Here is a 19,573-nt window from a genome sequence, read left to right on the forward strand (position 1 = left end):
TCACTGTTTTGTGGGGAAAATAGAGTAGAAAACTCCAATTCCACCATTTTGCTGATGTCATCCCCATGTTTTTATTTGGTCTAAGAGAAAAGCTAACAATGTCCAGTTCAGTGGATTCTGCAAACACAGTATCTCCCCTTCAAAAATGGCAATAAATACCAGCACCTTGCATTGTGGTCTACAAAAACCAGTGTGCCTGAGGCTGGACAATGTTCCCATGCAAAGACTTATTGTTTTAGAACCTGCTCTCATGCGTATCTGGTGTTTGTAAGCAGTAAGCCTATGGTCCAATTCATTATTTCATTCATGGTACAGGAACTACTAAGCATGGTCCCAAGACAAAGTGAAGTAAATATTTGGCTAGGACCCACTGTTTAAACCCGTGGTAAGTGGAATAATGGCCTTCCCTAAGATGTCCATGTCCTAATCCCCAGAACCAGTGAATATGATACCTTACATGGAAAAAGAGATACATGTGTTTGCTAAGATCACCATAACAAAATACCACGAATTGGCTTGAATAGAAACTCATTCTTTCATAGTTCTGAAAGCTAGAAGTGTAAAATCAAGGTTTCAACAGGTTGGTTTTTTCTAAAAGCTATGAGGGAGATGATCTGTTCCAGGCCTTTCACTTTGGCTTCCAGGTGACTGTCTCTTCCCTGTCTCTCCTTCTGTGGGTGTCTGTGTCCAAATTTCCCCTTTTGATACAGACAACATTCATGTTGGCCCATGTAAGGCCCACCCTAAGGATCTAATTGAACTTATTACATTTGTGATAATCCTATTTCCAAGTAAGTTCACATTCTGGGGTTTACAGTTTCAGAATATGAATTTGGACACAATTCAACCCATAACAAAAGACTTTGTGGATATGATTAAAGTTAAGGACTTTGAGGGGCCCCTGGGTGGCTCAGGGGGTTAAAGCCTCTGCCTTTGGCTCAGGTCATGATCCCGGGGTCCTGGGATCGAGCCCCACATCAGACTCTCTGCTCAGTGGGGAGACTGCTTCCTCCTCTCTCTCTGCCTGCCTCTCTGCCTACTTGTGATCTCTGTCTGTCAAATAAATAGATAAAATCTTAAAAAAAAAAAAAAGTTAAGGACTTTGAGATGAGGAGGGTCTCCAGAATCATCCAGGTGGGCTCAACCTAATCACATGAGCCCTTAAACGTGAAGAGATTTTTCCTTCTGTGGTCAGGGAGAAAGAGTTTTGATAAGGGTGCTTGGTTGGCTCAGTCAGTTAAGTGTCTGACTCTTGATTTCAGCTTAGGCCATGATCCCAGGGTCGTTAGATCAAGCCCTGTGTCCGGCTCTGAGCAGAGTGTGGAGCCAGCTTAAGATTCTCTCATTACTAGGGCGCCTGGGTGGCTCAGTGGTTGGGTGTCTGCCTTTGGCTCAGGTCATGATCTCGGGGTTCTGGGATCGAGCCCTGCATCGGGCTCCCTGCTCCACGGGAATCCTGCTTCTCCCTCACCCACTCCCCCTGCTGTGTTCCCTCTCTCACTGGGTCTCTCTGTCAAATAAATAAAAATCTAAAAAAAAAAAAAAAGATTCTCTCATTATTCCCTCTGCCCCTCCCCACCATGTTCGCTTACTCTCCTCTCGAAACTAAATAAATAAATCTTTAGAAAGACAGAAAGAGTTCTGGTAACTGAAAAGAGATCAGAGAGAGGCAACACTGCTGGCTTGTCAACAATGGTGGAATACATTATAAATCAAGAGACGCTACTGGTCTCAGAAGCCAGAAAAGGCAAAGAAGTAGAATCTTCCCCAAGGCCTCCAGAAAGGAATTTGGCCCTGCCGGCACCTTGATCTTAGTCCAGTGAGACCAGTTGTCAGACTTACCCACAGAACTGTAAGATAGCACGTTTGTGTTATTTGTGGTGATTTGATATGGTGTTGATAGAAAACGAATACAATTTCTTCTATAGAAAACAAATGCAATTTCTTCCAAACCACAGCCCCTCAATTCACCAGGCCATCTCCCAACCCCCCGCATATAATACTACTCTCTGGGAGGCACTCTCCACAGAACTTCCCCCACCCCTACCAGAGCCGCTAATGAAAGCCACGTCATGTAAAGCAGGAGATTGCTCCCAGAGTATCTGGCCAGCCCATGACCCACTCCATTACATTCTCCCCAGCTTGGGAGTCCCTCCCATGAGCTGACTGGAGCAGATGGACCTGGGAGCTAAGCTGGGGTAGGCTCTCTGGATTTTGAGTTTAGAGACCCCAAGACTAAGAGTCTGGAGAGAAGGCCCGTGGGTTAGTGCCGCTGACGTTCTGAGGGCTACGCCGTTTCACTTAAACCAGTTTGCAATGGGTCTGTACAACCTGCCAAAGAGCCCGAGCACTTACCTTTGCTGAGTCAGAAAATGTGCCCTGGAGCCGAGGAAGGGAGCGAGGAGTAGCTAAGCGCCCGGGTGTGGAGAAAGCTGCCGCTCCTGGTGGAAGTGAGCCTCCTAGGGCGCCTGCCCGGATGGCTCAGTCAGTCCAGCCTCCAACACTTGATTTCGGCTCAGGTCACGATGTTGAGGTTGTGACACGGCACACGGCAGCCGGGGCGTCAGGTTCCGCAGAGCAGGACAAGGAGCCTGCTTGAGAGTCTCTCGCCCTCTACCCCTCCCCCACCACGCGCGTGCGCACTCTCTCTCAAAAAAAAAATAAAACGAGTCTCACAGAAGTTTCTGGGTTCATTGTTAGAATGAAATGTTGTGAAATGGTTTCTTGTTTTCTACAGAACCAGTAGCCAATTTCTGGAAGCCTTGTTTTCTTCCAGGAGAGCCAAGCTATACATCTATTGTAGGTAGTTCTTGTACCACAGACATGTTACGTCTTCACACAAATGATTGCAAAACGTGCAACTGCCTCTTTGTGCTTTTGTTTTGTATTGTTTTGTTTTAACGTGTTTGATTTTTTGAAAGCTGTTAAGACCTAGACTGGAAGCTCTCAGATGATCAGATCCTCTTGGTGTCAGGACGCAAACACACGACTCTGTGCTTCAACCAGGGTCTAGTCTTTTCTTTGTATCTCTTCCCTCAGGAACGGCTGCAGAGAAAAGCAAATGTCTTAGAAGAGCAAGTGTGACATCTGGTTCACTATCAGGAATAAATCTTTCCCTGCCAAGCAAGACTGTAAGGCAATCTGGAACCAGTTACTACATAAACTTGTTTTATTTCAAAACCAAATCACCTGACTTACCTTTATATTTATTGCCTGCCTTGAATTCTTCCTCACTATCAAGATGCTTCTAATGAAACACAGTTGACCTGAGTTTTGAGGTGAATGATGAGAGGGAGTTTGTAAAAGGGACTTAAAGTGGAAGGGCCCTTGTTTCCTCCAGCTTGCGCAGCTTGAAAAGTCACCACAGAAACCAAGCCCCAGCTCTAAAGGGAAAAGAAGGAAAATCAGTGGTACTCTGATACCAAACCCCCGTCCTTCCTGCTGGCTCCAGATGTGGCAAATCCACAGTGAATTTCTGCTCTGGTGTGGCAGACAGAGTCACCCACCTGTGGGGCCGCTGTGTGGTGTGCTGAAGGGCTCTCAGATGGCAGATGAAGGCCAGCAGGCCTGTCCCCTTCAGACTTGCTCTTCACTGTGTCACACCCAGGTAGGGACTTTGTGAAAGGCCTCAGGTGACTGGTGGGTGCTGATCAGAGAGCGCCCTACCTTTTACAGGTGCTGGTGTCTTCCCAGGTGAGTGTGCAGTCTACAAAAACCTGGGGACACCACACGGCAGGCATATCCAGACCTCCCCAGTACCAATACAAAAGACGGGTGCAGGACTCCGAGATGTTAAGCTAACGTCTGCGTAATGGCCTCAACGTTGTGGGACACACCATCACATCCTTGGTCTAAGAGTGCCCTTCACAGAAGCCTGGGGGAGATGCTGCTGTCTTTCCCATCCTGCCAATGAGGAGGTTAAGTCTCCACTTGTCGACTGAACTAGAAAGTAGAAGAGGTGGGTCTCAGGCCCAGTCTCTCTGACTCTTCAGGCAGGGTTCTCAAACCCAGATGACTAAGGGGAGGAACCCAGGGAGAGCATTATCTGGAAAACACAGGCCCTGCCCACAGGGGCAGCTGCTACTCAGCAAAACCTGGGAGCTGCCACACAGGAGCGCAGGCCCACCCTGGCCAGAGCCTTTGGGTTTTTGCCCTTTTTTTCGGTCCCAGACTTCTTGTGTGTCCTGGCGTGGTGGAAGGGATTGGATGGCCCCATGGGATAGAATTTGGAGGGTGCTAGATACTACAGAGCACTAATCTTTTACAAGAGGATTAATCCCATTTGAGAGGGCTACCCCCTGAACCACCTCCCAAGGACCCCACCTGCTAATACCAGCACCTTGAGGCTTAGGATTTCAACATATGAATTTGAGTGTGGGGGACACAAACATTCAGATCACGGCCATGATTAGTGCTGATTCCTAAAGGATAAGAGATGGACAAAATAGAAGGGCATTCTGGCCACATGGAGAAGGTTAAGGGCCAGGGAGAGGGGCCAGTCCATGTCCCTGAGCCCTCAATGCCCAGAGCTGTGATACAATGAAGGACAATATCACGCAACATGGGTGGACATCTGAGGGGCCTGGCAGCTGTGGCAGCACTCGGGAGCACTTCATGGGGTTGTGGACCTCAGCGACCTCAGCAGCAGATGCCCCACCTGGACCTGGACTGGGGGAGAAATCAGGCACCCCTGCAGCCAAGTGGGCTAGTGTTAAAGACTTAAAATCGTGGGCAAGTTGGCTTCTAAGGGCCACTGGAGGTTCCACCAAGTAGGGGGTGGAGACTAAGAAACATAAGTGGATGCAGAGATTGTGGTCCTGTCTCATGCGGGTTAACTCAACTGTAAGTTTGGGAGATGTGACACTCCAGCGGGATGGCCCTAGGACACAGTTCACTAAGAAACATTGAGTCCCCACTAATGCAGTGTTCTTGTTTTAGATGTTGGGGATACAGCAGTGAACAGGATGAGGCAAAGTACTCATCCTCGGGGAGCTTATATTCTAGGTAGTGTTTGTTATCTGATTAGATAATACACAAGTAAATAAAAAGTATATAAGACAATTCCAGAGGGTGACAAGTATATAAAGAGAAGAGGGGGAAGAGCATAAGGTGTGATGGCATTTGATAGCCTAGGTAGAATAATCAAAGAAGGCTTCTCTGAACTGACACCTGAATGGGAAGATAAGGGTGGGTATGAGTGGGAGTACAGAAAGCAGAGGGAATAGTAGTGCAAAGGTCCCGAGGCAGGTGTGAGCTTGGTTTCCCACATTTGAACACGTGTCTAAGGAAAGGAGGAATGTCAGTGCAGGTGATGGGGAATGCTGGGGAAAGAAGTAAGAGATGTGACTGGAGTGAGGCCAGATCATATGGGACACTACAGGCTTGAGGCTATAGATACACATGTGTTGGGGATACGTGGGGGAGTGGGTAGCCTCAACACCGGTTCAAGAGAAGAAGAGGCTTCTGGAGCAGCTGGAAAACTAGCTTGGCTACAGGGTAAACTCCTGTGAGGCTAAGCATAGTCCACGGTGCCATGTTCTAAGGGACCCGGAAAATTCAAGCTTGGTATAAGAGGGTATGGTCATATAAAGTGTTCTAATGTAGAGCAGAACATGGTTGTGGAAGTCCATGAAGAAATGCCCAGTCAAATCAGCGCCAGCCAGTGGTGGAGGGGTTGGGGCTGGGGCAAAATAGGAAAAGATGGCAGGCTGAGGGGACTGTAGGGGAGGGAGAGTTTGCAGGGAAGATAATGGTGGAGGGCATGGGCACCAAGAGCAGCCCTAGGTGGAGCCCTGATTGGGGTGCCACCTGCTGGAAGCCTGCCATTACTGCTGGTGTCCTGGTCCAGGTCAGGTCCGACTCAAACAGAGGGCAAGGTTTTGTAACAGGATTTGATGATGGGATTCTTATTATCTAAGTTTTGACTGAGGCATGAATACAATAGATGATAAATTCCAAAGGAGCCACTGTGCAGAAATCTCTAAGTGGTATCACGAATGGGGCAAACAGTTCTTAAATTCCTTAACCACTAGGACAAGACAAAGAGAATTTGCAAAAAGAGTACTTCGAGTGAGTTGCTGCTGTCAAATTCTTTCTCTCCCAGGTTTGGTGGAAGGGGGTCTGTGACTGCTCCTTGCATCAACCTCAAGTACCACGCTAAGGAGAATACTTGGAAAGCTTATACGTATTTCCTGAATAGAGAGATATTGGACTGGGGTTGGCCTTTTGCCTAGAAGATCCAACAGGCTAGCAATGGGCTGGCTGGAAGTGGAAGAAAAGTGGCTGGTGCTTCAGGCAGAAGTAATAGGGGCAGAGTGCGTGTCCCTGTGTGCTCACATGCGTGCGTGTTTCCGGATGTGCAAGGAGAATGAGAAGGATTTTTGTTGTGATGTGGTTGTTGTAGTTGCTCCTTTCCAAGGAAATGGCAGGTATCAATGAAACAGCTAGGTATGATGAACAAACATCAAAGATAAGCAATACTGTATTTCCCAATTTAAATATCTCGATTTTTTTCTGATTATAAAAAACACATACTACTAAAAACTCAAACAGTTCATAAACATACACTAGGAGAGAATGAATTTCCCTTTATATTTCTCACACGGATCTTTTAAGACCTTTTTTCCAGCATGAAAGCTTCTCAGGCTTTCTGGGGAAGGTTCTGTTCTGTGACCAGCAGGTGGCAGTGCACCACTGCTTTCCGTAGGGACCCAGAAAGGAAGTGGATCTGAACCGCAAGTCCCATGTAGCAGAGAGCTCGGCAAAATGGTTTTAATCTGAAACAAACTTTAAGTTTTCTAAAATGATGTCAGGAAAAATTCCTAGTGATTTTTCTTTACAAAGCTGCTCAGTGTGGGCCGCGGTGCCCTAGATTGTTGACACTGGGCTCTGAGTTTTTGAGATTGAGGTGGGGAGAAAAGTTTATGAAACAAAAAGAATTTACTGGCTCATGTAACTGAGAAGTCCAGAGGTTTGTCCTGAGGAGAAGTATATGAGCTTAGGTCTGGTTTGATCTGGTTTCACCCTATCATTAGGGTCTTGGGTCTGTTTCTCTGGTATTTTCTGCTGTTCTTGGCCAGCTTTGTTCTGGGGCTGCCATCCCTCAAGTTAGAAAATGGTCATAGCTGTTTCTGGACCTCATGGCTCACAGTTCACCTTCTGTGAACGGTAATCCCCCTTGAAATTGCTGCCTGGGGTCTCAATGGTCTGAGCTGAATCACTTGCTCATTCTCCAAGCAAACACTGACCAGGGGGTAGCATTGAGTCATTACTTTCACCTAAGCTTTATACATGGGCTGTCTTGGGTGAGGGAGATACCTGGATGGTTAAGAATGGTTAACGTGGTGGCAGGGACCAGGCAGTGGTGTCAGTGGATGTTTGCTGGCCACATGCGGAATGTCAGGTGACTCTGGTGCCCTCGGTCTCACCAAGTAACCAGGGAAAGGCATAGGACTAAGCCTACAGGTAGCTAACTGGACAATGTCCTCCAGGCCTGCCCACCCCGATTCACTTTCCACCCATCCAGGCCCTGAATGGCTTCTCCAGAGAACACATCTGATTGCACAGCTCCTCTGCTGAAACTTTGCAGATGGTTCCCATTCTTCAAGCTCCACATGGTGCACACAGCCCTGTACTCCCTGGTCTCTAGTCTCTCCAACCTCATCTGCCTCCACTGTCTCTGGCACCTTATTCATTCTCTTCACTCGGGCGGTATCTTTCCATCTCCCTCAATTTACTCCTCTTACTTCTTCCAAAGTTAGGTTAAGTATCATCACCTCCTCCAAAGCATCTTGGGCAGATGCGCCCGAGGCTAGTGTGGTGATCTTGCCCTCAGCTCCCATGGCCCCCCATGGATACCCACAATGTGGCTCTTACTACATCGTGCTACAATGATCTGTTTGCCATGTGCTTCCCTCTACTGCTCTGTGAGATTCTGGATGGCAGAGGGCTGTGGTAGGTGTTCACCAAGCGTTTATGGAACTGCGGGGATTGATATCAACCCTCCCTTCAGATGCATGGGAGGCCCACTTTCTGCTCTGCCTTTGGTCCTGGGAGCCGGATAGTGGCTTTCCCCTGGAAAAACCGAACTTTCTTAGTCAACCATCTTTCTCCCCAGAAACCCCCACCATCCTATTGGTGTGAGTGATTTTCCAAGGTTCCTTCTAGTCTTAAGGTATATGATTCTTCCTGGAGGAGCATGGGAGGAACAGAATAGATCTGGTCCCCTGATCTAGGATGGTGGAGGATCCAGCTTCCCCCTGTGGGAGGTCAGCTTGGATCATTAGTGGAAAGCCCCAGTTTGGGTTCTGAGTGGATTGTACAAGCTACCTATGGTCTACAATCACCCTCTCTTCTCTCTCTTGGAAAGATATTTTCATGTCTGCAGAACTTTCCAATGTTTGTTCTTCCCAGCTTCCTGGCTGGCCTGCCAGACTAGAGAGGTCCCAGTGTTTTGAGTGAGGGAGGTCAACAGAGTTGGGCTATTTGGAATGCTATTACTATGACTGGTAAGGACAACTCACATTCTTTCATCACTAATTTTGTTAGCTCTCAATTTTAAGTATAATACATGGAATAAGCCATTGAGTGTTTACAATACCCTTTGAGGCAAGCACCACTGTTATCTGCATTTTCAGACAAGGAAACTGAGGTATGGAAACATTAAGTGTCTTGCCTAAGGTCATAAAGCTACTCAGTAACAGAGATAGCATTCAAATTCAGGCAGTCTGGCCCCCCATACCCTCACCCACTGCCCTACACTTCCAGTCGTAGCCAGGCTGTGGAGGGAGGAGGGAGAAAGGACCGTTTAGAAAGGGGGCTCGGAGCTGGTGGGACTTTGTCTCCATTGCTGCCATGACTGCTGGCCTCTCAAGACCAAACCTGGCTCTGTTCTACCATCCTGGAGTCTTTAAACCATCATAAATATGATTATTACCGGGAAAATTCTTGCTGGTAATCTATCACGGTGCAGCTCTCAGAACATCACAAGCTTTATTTCACTAGAGACTGACAGTGGCTCTGTGGAGGAGGTATAATGATTCTATTCCCCAGGAGGAGGGGGTGGCTCTCAGCAGGCTAGGGGACCATCCAAAGGCCCCGAACAGGCAGACTGAGCTGGGACCTGCTCCTGAGTCGCCCATCTGTGGACCCAGGGCCAACATCACAGAATCTCTTTCCTCATGGATGAGGGCCTCTCTGTTTTGGGAGGAGTCTCCAGAGAGAACAACTCCAGGGAGGCTTGTTCTTGTTCTCCAGCTCCTAATGCCCCCGGATAACACCCAGAGACGTTGTCTCTCCAGTTCACAGTAGCCTGTCTAGAGGTCCAGGCAGGTCCGTATGTAGGACAGCTTTCTACCTCTATCCACTCCCTGCCCACTACCCTCCCTTTCCTCCAAATGTGGCCTTTTTCTTTTGCGTAGATGCATTTGAGGTTTAACAGTTTCCACCTCTGAGGTCGCTAACTAACCTCTGCTGGTGGCCAAGCCTTCTCACCATGCTTCTCACAGGGTGAAACTTGTTGCTTTCACGGTCATCATTCCCCACTCCCCTTCAGAGTTCTTGTTGGGCCTGTGGACTTTTAGGGATGTTAGAGCCCCTGAAGTGTTGGCCAGGTCCAGACTCTGTCACCCTTTTCAGGGTCATCCAAGGACTCCTGGTGCAAAGGTTGTGCTTTTGGTCTTTTCATCAGGCAGATGTTGACTAAGTCCTCCTTTTCTGTCATTCAAACAGCCAAGGTAGGCCCACTCCAGAAAAAAAAACAAAAAACAAAAAACATTCCCATCTCTGCTTAGCAGAATCTCTGGGAGTCCCAGCAAATCAGCCTTCCAAGTGAATTCAACCATGCTCACTTGTTTACTTGGAGGAGAACCCTGGGTTATTGCAAGAAGGTCAAGGGAGTTGGGCCATTTGAAATGACATTATCCTGAGTGATAAGGACAGCTCACATTTGTGAGAGCTCATTTTGTTAGCTAAGATTTATTATGTTAGCAAGATAATATTATGTTAGATAACATTATTATGTTAGCAAGATAACATTTTAAGTAAATGTGTACGTATCCTTCAATAGTCACAACGTCCTAGGCGTCATCATCATTCCCATTTTATAGACAAGGCAACTGAGGTGTAGAAAGTTTCAGTATCTTGCCTAAGGCCATCAAACTAGTGTGAATAAGAGAAGGCAGGAGTTAAGGTCAATCCCTGCTCTATCCCTGGGCTCCCCAAGCGGGTGGACACATTCATTGGTTTGAGGACCTCTAAGTTCAGGGCATATAAGGAAAATAAGGCCTAGGCCTTGGCCTCTGTAAATTCAATGCCAGTAGTAAAGACTGACATGTCAGTTAGGAGACAAAGAAACAGGCAGGAAGAGAGGGGTAGGTGGGAGGCATGTGGGAGCAGACAGGGGAATTCACAGAGACAGAGGATATCATGGGCAGGAGGAGTCACTCGTGGGAGTTCAGAACCATAGCTCTTCCTTTCCAGGCACTGCACTGACTCACGGTCCTGCGGGATCCCCTTTGGGCAGGGAGGGTGGCACATTCCCCCCAAACCACTGGACTACCCCCAAGCTTCCTAGTCCATGGCCAAATACCCACTCTGTCTTTTCTGCAGAGAGTCACGGATGGGCGATAGGAAGAATGGTGAGTTACCAGCAATGTCTCATGATAGCCTGAGTCCTGTTTTCTGGCCCTTTTAAAATGCATGCTGTGGCTTTCTGATATTTTCCATATGTCACAAAATTTATGAGTCTGATCTCACAGAGCAAACAGAAAGCTCAGAGGCAATTGGTGATGTATGTGGGACGTCTGGCTCCTCTGAGAAAAGGTTCAATTGTGTCTCTTAAAGTGATTTCATCCTAAATCTTAAGCCAGAATGAATACAAAATGCAAATCTGTCTCCCTTATTTAAGGATTTTGCATTTCTGATAGTTTCAAAACAATCATGCAGAGGGAAAAAAATGTATTTTAACAAATATATCCTGCTGGAAAGCATAGATGCTTTGACAAATTAGGAAGTCAACCAAGCCACACACTTCCTTGTCAACTTTTGCTTCCAGCTGGCAAGCATTTAAAATAATATTCCAAGGAGGTTTAGCATTCATGATTACATTGTTTGATTATTGCACTTTCTAGATAATGGTTTTTCAAAATTGTATCTTGCAGCTAAAAATTAAATAGCGACTTCTGGGTATGCACAATATTCTTTAATAAAATGAGACCCAATATAATATTCTCAGAGGCTGAGCAGTAATATAGGAGAGATTTACTGTAGTCCAAATGAGTGAAATCATTGATCCTATAGGATTCTTATTATTTTCTCAAGCTAAACTCCAGAGAATGCTGGGAATGGAGCCATAGCTCTATTCACATCTGTCAGGAACCTAGGTGGCCTTTCTTTTCCCAAATGGATATCTGAAGAGTTCTTGGAGTCTTTTGGCTGCATGCTGGGAAAATGTCTCAGAAGAGAAAGCTGTGGACAAAGCTGTTTATTTGTGTCCATTGCAAAAATGTACCTCTGGTTTTCAGGACAGTGAAACTATTCTGTTTGATACTATAATGGTGGATATATACATTTGCCCAAAGCTACAGAATGTACACCACCACCAAGGGTGAACAATCATACAAGCTATGGGTTTTGAGTGACAATGACGTGTAATGTAGGTTCATCAATTATAATGAGTGTACCACCCTGGTGGGGATGTTGGTAATGGGGGAGGATAGCGTGTGCGAGGGCAGGAGCTACATTGGAACTGTCCGTACTTTCTAATTTTACTGTGAACCTCAACTTGGGATTAAAGAAAAAATGCACTTCTAGGCAGCTCAGTGTATCTTGCAGGTCTTTCTGCCAAGACCGGGAGCCATGACTCAGTCAGCCCTCCGTTCTCAGACTGCTCCTTCCTGTTCTAGCCTCTAACCCTTGACACTGTTTCCTCTTTGTACCTCAGGATCTCGCTGTTCAATCAATGTTTGTGGAGATTTCAGTATGTACTAGGCACTGGCTTACACTTGGGATTCAGCTTTGATCTCATCACTTCTCAAGGGCACTGGCGTGGACTGAGACTCAGCCTTAAAGCAGAATAGGCCCTGGCTAAGTCTGAGCACAATATTGGATCTGATGGGCCTTTCTAACTGGAATATTTATTTAATAAGAAAATCATTTAGAGTTTAACATCTGAGTACTCTAAAAGAGCAGTGTACCATTTGAAGAGTACTCATTTTGTCGTGTTTTTATGATGTGGGGAGGGGGATAGAAACACAACTGTAGTAAAAATAATGGGAAATTGTTGATTGTCTATGCTCTGTTTCACAATTAAGAATTTCATACTCTGTTCTTGAATCTCATTGTGATCTCTGTAATTTGTACCTCGTTTTACAGGTAACAGAAAAGTTGAACCTAAGGAATGGATGAATAAAGTGAAAAAAAGTCATTTACAAGTATGCAACGAAATAGGGAGCTGGCTGGATTCCCACAGGGAAAAAAACATCCTGGGTGGTTGGTGTGTCCTGCATTCAGATACCAGATCAAAGAGGATAGAGTACCTAAGGATGAAATCCATGGAGAACTGGTAACATGTTTCTCCCTGGGTTTGCGTGCTTCTGATAGGGCTGGACTAGGTGAAGTGTGGTAACAGACAACTGTAAAATCTTAATGGCTTAACATTGAAATAATGCAAATGATTCTTCATTCACACCAAGTCCAATGTGAATGTCACTGGTTGGGTGACTTGAAGTCATGGGTTCAGGGTTCCAGCTGATGACATTGTGTGCGGCTCTGACATACCAGAGTCCTTTGCTCCAGTCACAGAGATGGCCAGGTGAGGGACTGTGGAAGATCTTGCTGAGCATTAAAGGGACAAGACCCAGAGTGGTGAATACACACCTGGGGTCTGAGTGAACACCAACAGTCTCTGTCACACACAGTAGGGGAGCCATTTCCACTGGGGACCATTTTAAAACTAAATAGCCATTTTCCACTCTTTCTAGGATTTTCTATCCCATCCACCAGACTTTTTTTCTTATGTCACCATAGTCATTAAACCACAGACCCTTTGACACAGGTGTTCTAAATTGCCAGTCTCCTACCCTGAGGACAGCCCTATGCATTAGAACAGGGAGAACATGGGGGACAACCTCTTTGCTTGTCAAGAAATGGATCTAATAATACAAGAAATGTAATGACATATGCAACAAGAATCCTGTAAAGAGAACTAGTAAGAGAGACAAATCAACCCTGTTATTCTGGGGACCCATAAATAAGCCCAGAATATGTGGCATGTCCTGAATTGTAGGTCAGTCTTAAGCCTTAAAGGCATTTTTCTCCTTCTGATCGGAGATATATGGTTAAATCTGAAGTTTTCTGATCATTCTCTACAAATATTTGTCACTGAACATCTGTTGTCCAAACTCATGCTAGACAAAGTTACAATAATAAATTCCATTAAGCTTAGAGAAAATGCAGACATCCCTCTTTGTTACTTTAGGTAATCACAGCTTCATTCAAAAGGATTTTCCCATTAGAGGATCTCAAGGCAGAGACTACAGTGTGTGTGTTTTCACACGTGTGTTCTGGTCCCTGACAAAATCTAAACCCTGTTCATATCAGTTGTGTGAAGTATGCTATGATGATGGAGCTTTTATTTGTATTCTTGGGGCTTCAAGATGGTACTCCCTGCAACCTCACCTTCCTTCCCCAAGAACCAGGAAATAAGGCTGCTCTTTGAGAGCCAAACAAAAAGATCAACATCAGGGAGAAGTGAAGTCAGTTGAAGGAGGGCCCCCACTAGCAACGCAGGCAAAGTGTAACATACACAAAGGAACACTACTTCCATTAGAAGAGCAGCCCGTCAACCCTACAAGCCTAGAAAAAGGAGAGAATCAAGGGCTTATGCTGATGGCAGAAGCAAAGTGCCTTGAATGCCAGTGCAGAGGGATTGGGAATGGATCCTAAAGTGATGAAGTACATTTGTCTTCAGTGCTTTCTATTTTCCCCTTTTAACCTAATTTAACTATTTTAGGACGCCCTTTCTCTCACTTCCTCTAGACAGCCAATATTACACTCATTTCTTCCAAAACCAATATTTTCAGAGGTAGTAGGGAGCCATAGAAAGGAATCTTACCCTAGAGAGGTCATGGTTCTGGAACATTCTTAATTACTGATTCTTAACTTTATTATACATATCAGATATGTTCAAACATGAGATAAGGTGTTTGTTTCCCCCCTGAAACACCATTCCTCAGTAAAGAGGAAGCAGCCTTATATTTAAATTCTCAAAAAGGCTCTTGTAAGGCTGTTCTCTCAATTACCTTCTGATACAAGCCAACTGCTGTTTGGGAAAGATTCACCCAGGTTAAAGGGGGTCTAACTTAGTAAACTGAGTGACTGTGTCCCCTTTACAAAGGCATGTATGATGTGAAGATGAACACAGAGGGTTAAGGCCTGGTGAGTTCTAGTCTTCAAGCCCTAATTAGTCCTAGATCCATTGGCTAGAGGGAAGCATCAGTTTATATTCATTTGATTTAGTATTCAAAGCATTTAGCTCTTTTGCTATGATTCCATGGTCCTCCTCCTCCTCCCAAGCAATTCCAATCATGACTTAAGAGTTTACCTTCAGGAAAAAAACATATTAATCATGGAGGCTTTTGAACATTTGGGTGCTGGTGATGTCACTTTGCATTGCTGATTAGTGCCCCGGCAAAGTGCCTTTATTCTTCACTCTCCCTACTTGGCTAATCAGTCTCTACCTCCCCAAAATGGACTTGTTCTTGGTGGTTGTTAAAGTTCTGAGTCTGCAAGGCTGAAGTCCAGAGCAGAGTTGGACAATCCACAAAGGTAGTGATAGGCACAATCCACAAAGGCTTCCCGGCAGATGGACTACTGATTTTGTTTCTCAAGAAAACTTTTTTGATTTGTTGGATGGTTGAAAGAGAGCCCTTGATTTGGTCAGATGATGAGAATTTTCCATTTCAGATTGCAAGCTTTCAGTCCTCATTCCTGAGCAGTTCTAGGGTGCTTCTCTTTTGTGTGCTGAGAAGGAATTTTGCAAATAATATCCACAATTTCAATGATGCTGACAATTTTGGAGAAATTTTGGAGACAATTTTGGAGAACTCCTTGTTCTTATTTGTGATTCACAGACTAGAAGTCACAGTATACTCAACAGGAAGCGTAAGAGCTGAACTGATGTAAGCTGTGTCCTCAAGATCTGAAAACAAAAACTGGGGCCAGTAGGCTGGCAACCAATACTTTGTCTTTTTTGGTAGAAAGCCCCCTTCCCTTCCTCCTTAGGGCATCTGTTTGTTGGCAAGCTCCCCTGTATATAGGCATGCTTAGGTGAACACACTTCTATGAAATAAAGCTTTGATGGGTACTTGAGTCTGTTGCCATTTTTTTTCTTTGACGACTGTATTCTAGACATGATAAGTTAGCTTTCTCTAACTGAGGGTGGCTAGTTTAGAACGTAGATTTTCTTTTCTTTTCTTTCTTTTTTTTTTTTTTTTTTTTTTTTTAGAGAAAGATGGAGGGAAGCATATGGAGGGGGAGAAAGAGAATTTTAAGCAGGCTCCATGCCCAGCACAGACCTCGATCTCATGACCCTGAGATCATGACCAGAGCCAAAAATCAAGAGTTGGGTGCTTAACTGATTGAGGCACCCAGGTGTCCCTAGAACATGGATTTTAAATAAAAACTGAAAACATCAGGAGCCACTGCCTACATAGAACTTGGGGAATGAGAAAGCTTCCCTGGGAGTTATGTATGATAGGAAAGCGAAGCTCTGATCATTTGTCATAGAAAAACTAAGAGGATAATTCTGATAGGACTGCTTCTAACTCTCTGGAATATACTCACATGGCACCCTGTCCTTTCTTTCACAACTTTATGTCATAGTTACAATTAATCAATTATGGAATTATTGGGTTGATGTCTACATTTTTGCCACATCTCAACTTCCAAGAAGGTAGGGATTGTGTCTGGCTCTTTTTCCTCTGAAAACTCAGCCCCTACTACAATGTCTTGCACATGGAAGATGTTTAGTAAACATTAGATGAATAGGTAATATACCATCCAGCAGACTGTTTTTTTTCTTCGAGCCATGAATGCTTGGCAGAGTGTCTGGTGTAGCAAGAACTCAGGCATCAGTTGGGGAATGACAAAAGGACGGAAGGAAGGAGAGAAGGAAGGAAGAAGAGATCATTTGCATCTCATGAACTCAGTGCAATTGGACTTGAGGTTCCCTGATTAATATCATCAAAGGGAAAATCCCCTTCTGTTAGCAAAAGATATGAAAAATAAACAGAATGCCATCTAATTTAATTTTAGCTGCAAAGAAAGTGACTAACGAGGCATTTCTGTATTTGGGTAGGAGGAAGACACTCTAAGTGCTACCTGGAAATGGCTTTAGTTACTTTGGTGACTGTTATAGTCTTGTGAGAATAATCTCTTCTTAATAAGGACAATTACTTAGATTTATTACTCCTCTGTGGTCTTGTTAAAGATCTAAGAAGAATCCTATTTAAATGGAAAGAACAATAGGAGCTTTTTAACAGGGAGCAAGTTTTAATTAAAGCCCAAGCATTAGATTGGGGTCTCTGTGGCTGGGTTAAAAAAAGAAGAAATAAACAATGGCGTCTACTTTACCTACTTTTGAAGAAAAAAGTCCATTTTTGAAAGAAAAGCCTCAAAAGGGTATGTGCATTCAGATTACACAAAACACCCTTTTTGAGGATGGCCTCCTGGAATCATGTCCTCTTCCTTCACTTAATGGAACATCCTTTAGAGTTGAGCTAATGAGCTCGATTACATGCTGGGCGCCCAATCCAAGAAGCAGAGATGGGATGACTGATGGGAATCACAGCAACAATCCACAGTGGTATTTAAAAAGTACTTTAGAATGTTGCTAGGGAGGAATGGGGACCAAGAGTGCTCCCAAAGAAATGCGTTTTTGCAGAGTCCCATCGCACAAGTAGAGAGGTTCAGGGTTCTTCCTGCTTGAGTACGAATAGCAAGAGCTGTTTGGAAAACCCCAAAACTCTGGCCCTGAGGAAGTGTCATTAAAAAGAGCAAATATCCTATTAGTCAATAAAAATGAATAGAATGAAATAAACAAACAAAAGTCTGATAGCCCATCAGATGGGTAGTCTGTTAAGCCAACGGGTGTACGCTGAGCAGACAGACGGTTTCTGTCTGATGTGGCTAATGTTTCTGTGTTGGAGTAGCACATATAAATGCAGCTGTCTGCTGTTTGGAGCATTATTCTGCTCTAAATAAATAACCAACAGCAGTCATTTAGATGCATTTTGGGTGACGAGGGCACATGGGAACTCATGTCGTCTAACCTAAGCCAGAAGTATTTCCACATTAAATTATATTATTGAAAACAATGAAGGGGTAAGAATAGGGTGGGGTGGGGGTAGGGAGGCTCTTTCTCGGCTTATGGGGTATGTTCTGATTTTATGTCACCCTAGTGGTCAACAAATGTCATACCAAGAACAGATGAACACTAAATGAATCTCTTCTTGTGATGATTATAACAAGACTGTAAAATGGAAAACAGTAAATATAACTCATCCTTATTAAGACTCTCTGGTATTTGTTTCCAGCTAGAGCTCCTAACAAGAGAGTAAACAATACTTGGTCTCTTGTGATTGCTAATTAAAATGCAATAAATTATGGAATCAATTTAAATTCTGGATCAGCTCTATGGTGGGTTCAACAAACCTCCTAAATTTTATTTTTCCCTTGGGGTCTCTTTTCCAGAACCTTGAGGTAGGGGTGTGTGTTTGTGCATGGTCTCTCTTTTGTTTGATTTTTAATTGCTCTGGTGGCTCTTTCAGGGAAAGATGCCCAAGAGCAGGATCTTGGCATGTTTTCCCTGCTTCTGAGTTACCTCCTTGCTTTTGGCTTACTGTGTGGATAATGATAAGACTTGGGCTACTGCCCAAAGTTGTTTAGTACCAGTGGCCTTGGCAGGGTACCTGGAATATCCAAACAGCCCTGGTTCCCCCACAGTCTTGTCCAGGGTCAAGAACAATGGTCTAGGTGGTTTCCTTATACAACTAATGCATGAAGGCAAAGTGTCAGCAAGACCCAGCAGGAGAGGAAGTCAGTGTCTCCTGAGAGAGGAATATCTATCTATCTATATAGATATTTATATATCTATATATAAGAGGCAGATATGTATATCTATATAGATAGATATAGATATGTAGATACAGTTCTATAGATACGGTATTGTGAGAAATATTTCCACATTATATTATTGGAACAATAAAGGAGTAAGAATATACAGATATTGTTATATCTATACATCTGTACCTATTTCTATATATTCCTCTCTCTATCTATATATAGTTATATAGATACATAATATTTATAATGTATATTATATTATATTATATATTATGCCTATATATAATACATATATATACCTATACATAAAACATATATACTATACCTATGTATAATATATAATTCTATATATTACAGATAGTAGTTAATAATTTTGAGTTATTAGCAATAATTACTAATAATATGTTACATATATTACATATATGTGTATGTGTATATGTGTGTGTGTGTGTGTGTATGTATGGCACTATATCTCCATATATAGATTTCAAGGCTCTTTTAAATTTAGTAGATTGTGCAAAAAAGAAAATGTTCCTTCTGGTAAAACCAAAGTTACTTTGGCCAGATGTAGCAGTAGCTCTTTTAAACTGTTAGAGAGAAGACAGGAACAACTTGCTGTGACTTATAATTCTAATCCCAGACACTGGGCAGGGTTTCCCTTGGAAGTCTTTGTTGACTGCTCCTGATTTGCATCAGTGAAGGCAGGGGCAGGTAAAGCGTGAAGAGAAGCATGTATGTCTGTTCCAGCCAGTATACAGTTCAACCAGTGCTGCCCTCTGAGCAGCGCCCAAGACACAGAGCAGCCCCACACCCTGCACCTGCTATTTCCCTGTGTAGATATGCCTCGTTCTTCTCTGCCTCCTTCAGACAAACAGCATCAACAGTTTCATCTTCTGCCTCCTGAGAAGCAAGTGTGACATTGTGAGAGACATGCCACCTACGGATCGTTCCTCAACTGTAACTCCAGAGAATTTAACTTCTATCTGATTTGAACATATGAAGTGCTCACGCTGCCTCATACCAGTAGTATTTCACAAACTCACATTGATTATTTGCAAGGCAAAGGACATTTTCACCTTAGAGATATACCATATGATCTCTTTGAAAGTCAACATGATGTAGGGGAATAAACATGGACTTTAAAGTAAGACAAAATTGGATTCAAACCTCTTTGTCTCTTGTTAACTGCATATTCTTTGGCAAGTTATTCTGCCTCACACATACAATAGGATTAATAATGCCTGCCTAGGAGGCACCTGGCTGGCTTAGTTGGTAGAAAATGCTCTCTTAACCTCAGGGTCATGAGTTCAAGACCCATATTGAACATGGAGCCTACTTAAATTAAAAAAAAAAAATTGAAAAATAAAAATGAGTAAATAAATAATGCCTACCTAACCAGGGCTATTATAGAGATTAAACAAGTTTTTGTATGTAGAATTCCTGTAATAGC

At 44.0% G+C, this 19,573-nt stretch overlaps 1 pseudogene; it reads left to right on the forward strand.

Moving 5' to 3' along the window:
- Window positions 1–4,561: 4,561 nt before the first annotated feature.
- LOC132002089 (peptidyl-prolyl cis-trans isomerase G-like) overlaps window positions 4,562–19,573 on the forward strand; it is a 42,546-nt pseudogene continuing 27,534 nt past the window's right edge.

The sequence above is a fragment of the Mustela nigripes genome, chromosome 14 (assembly GCF_022355385.1).
Source record: "Mustela nigripes isolate SB6536 chromosome 14, MUSNIG.SB6536, whole genome shotgun sequence".
In the NCBI taxonomy this organism is placed as follows: domain Eukaryota; kingdom Metazoa; phylum Chordata; class Mammalia; order Carnivora; family Mustelidae; genus Mustela; species Mustela nigripes.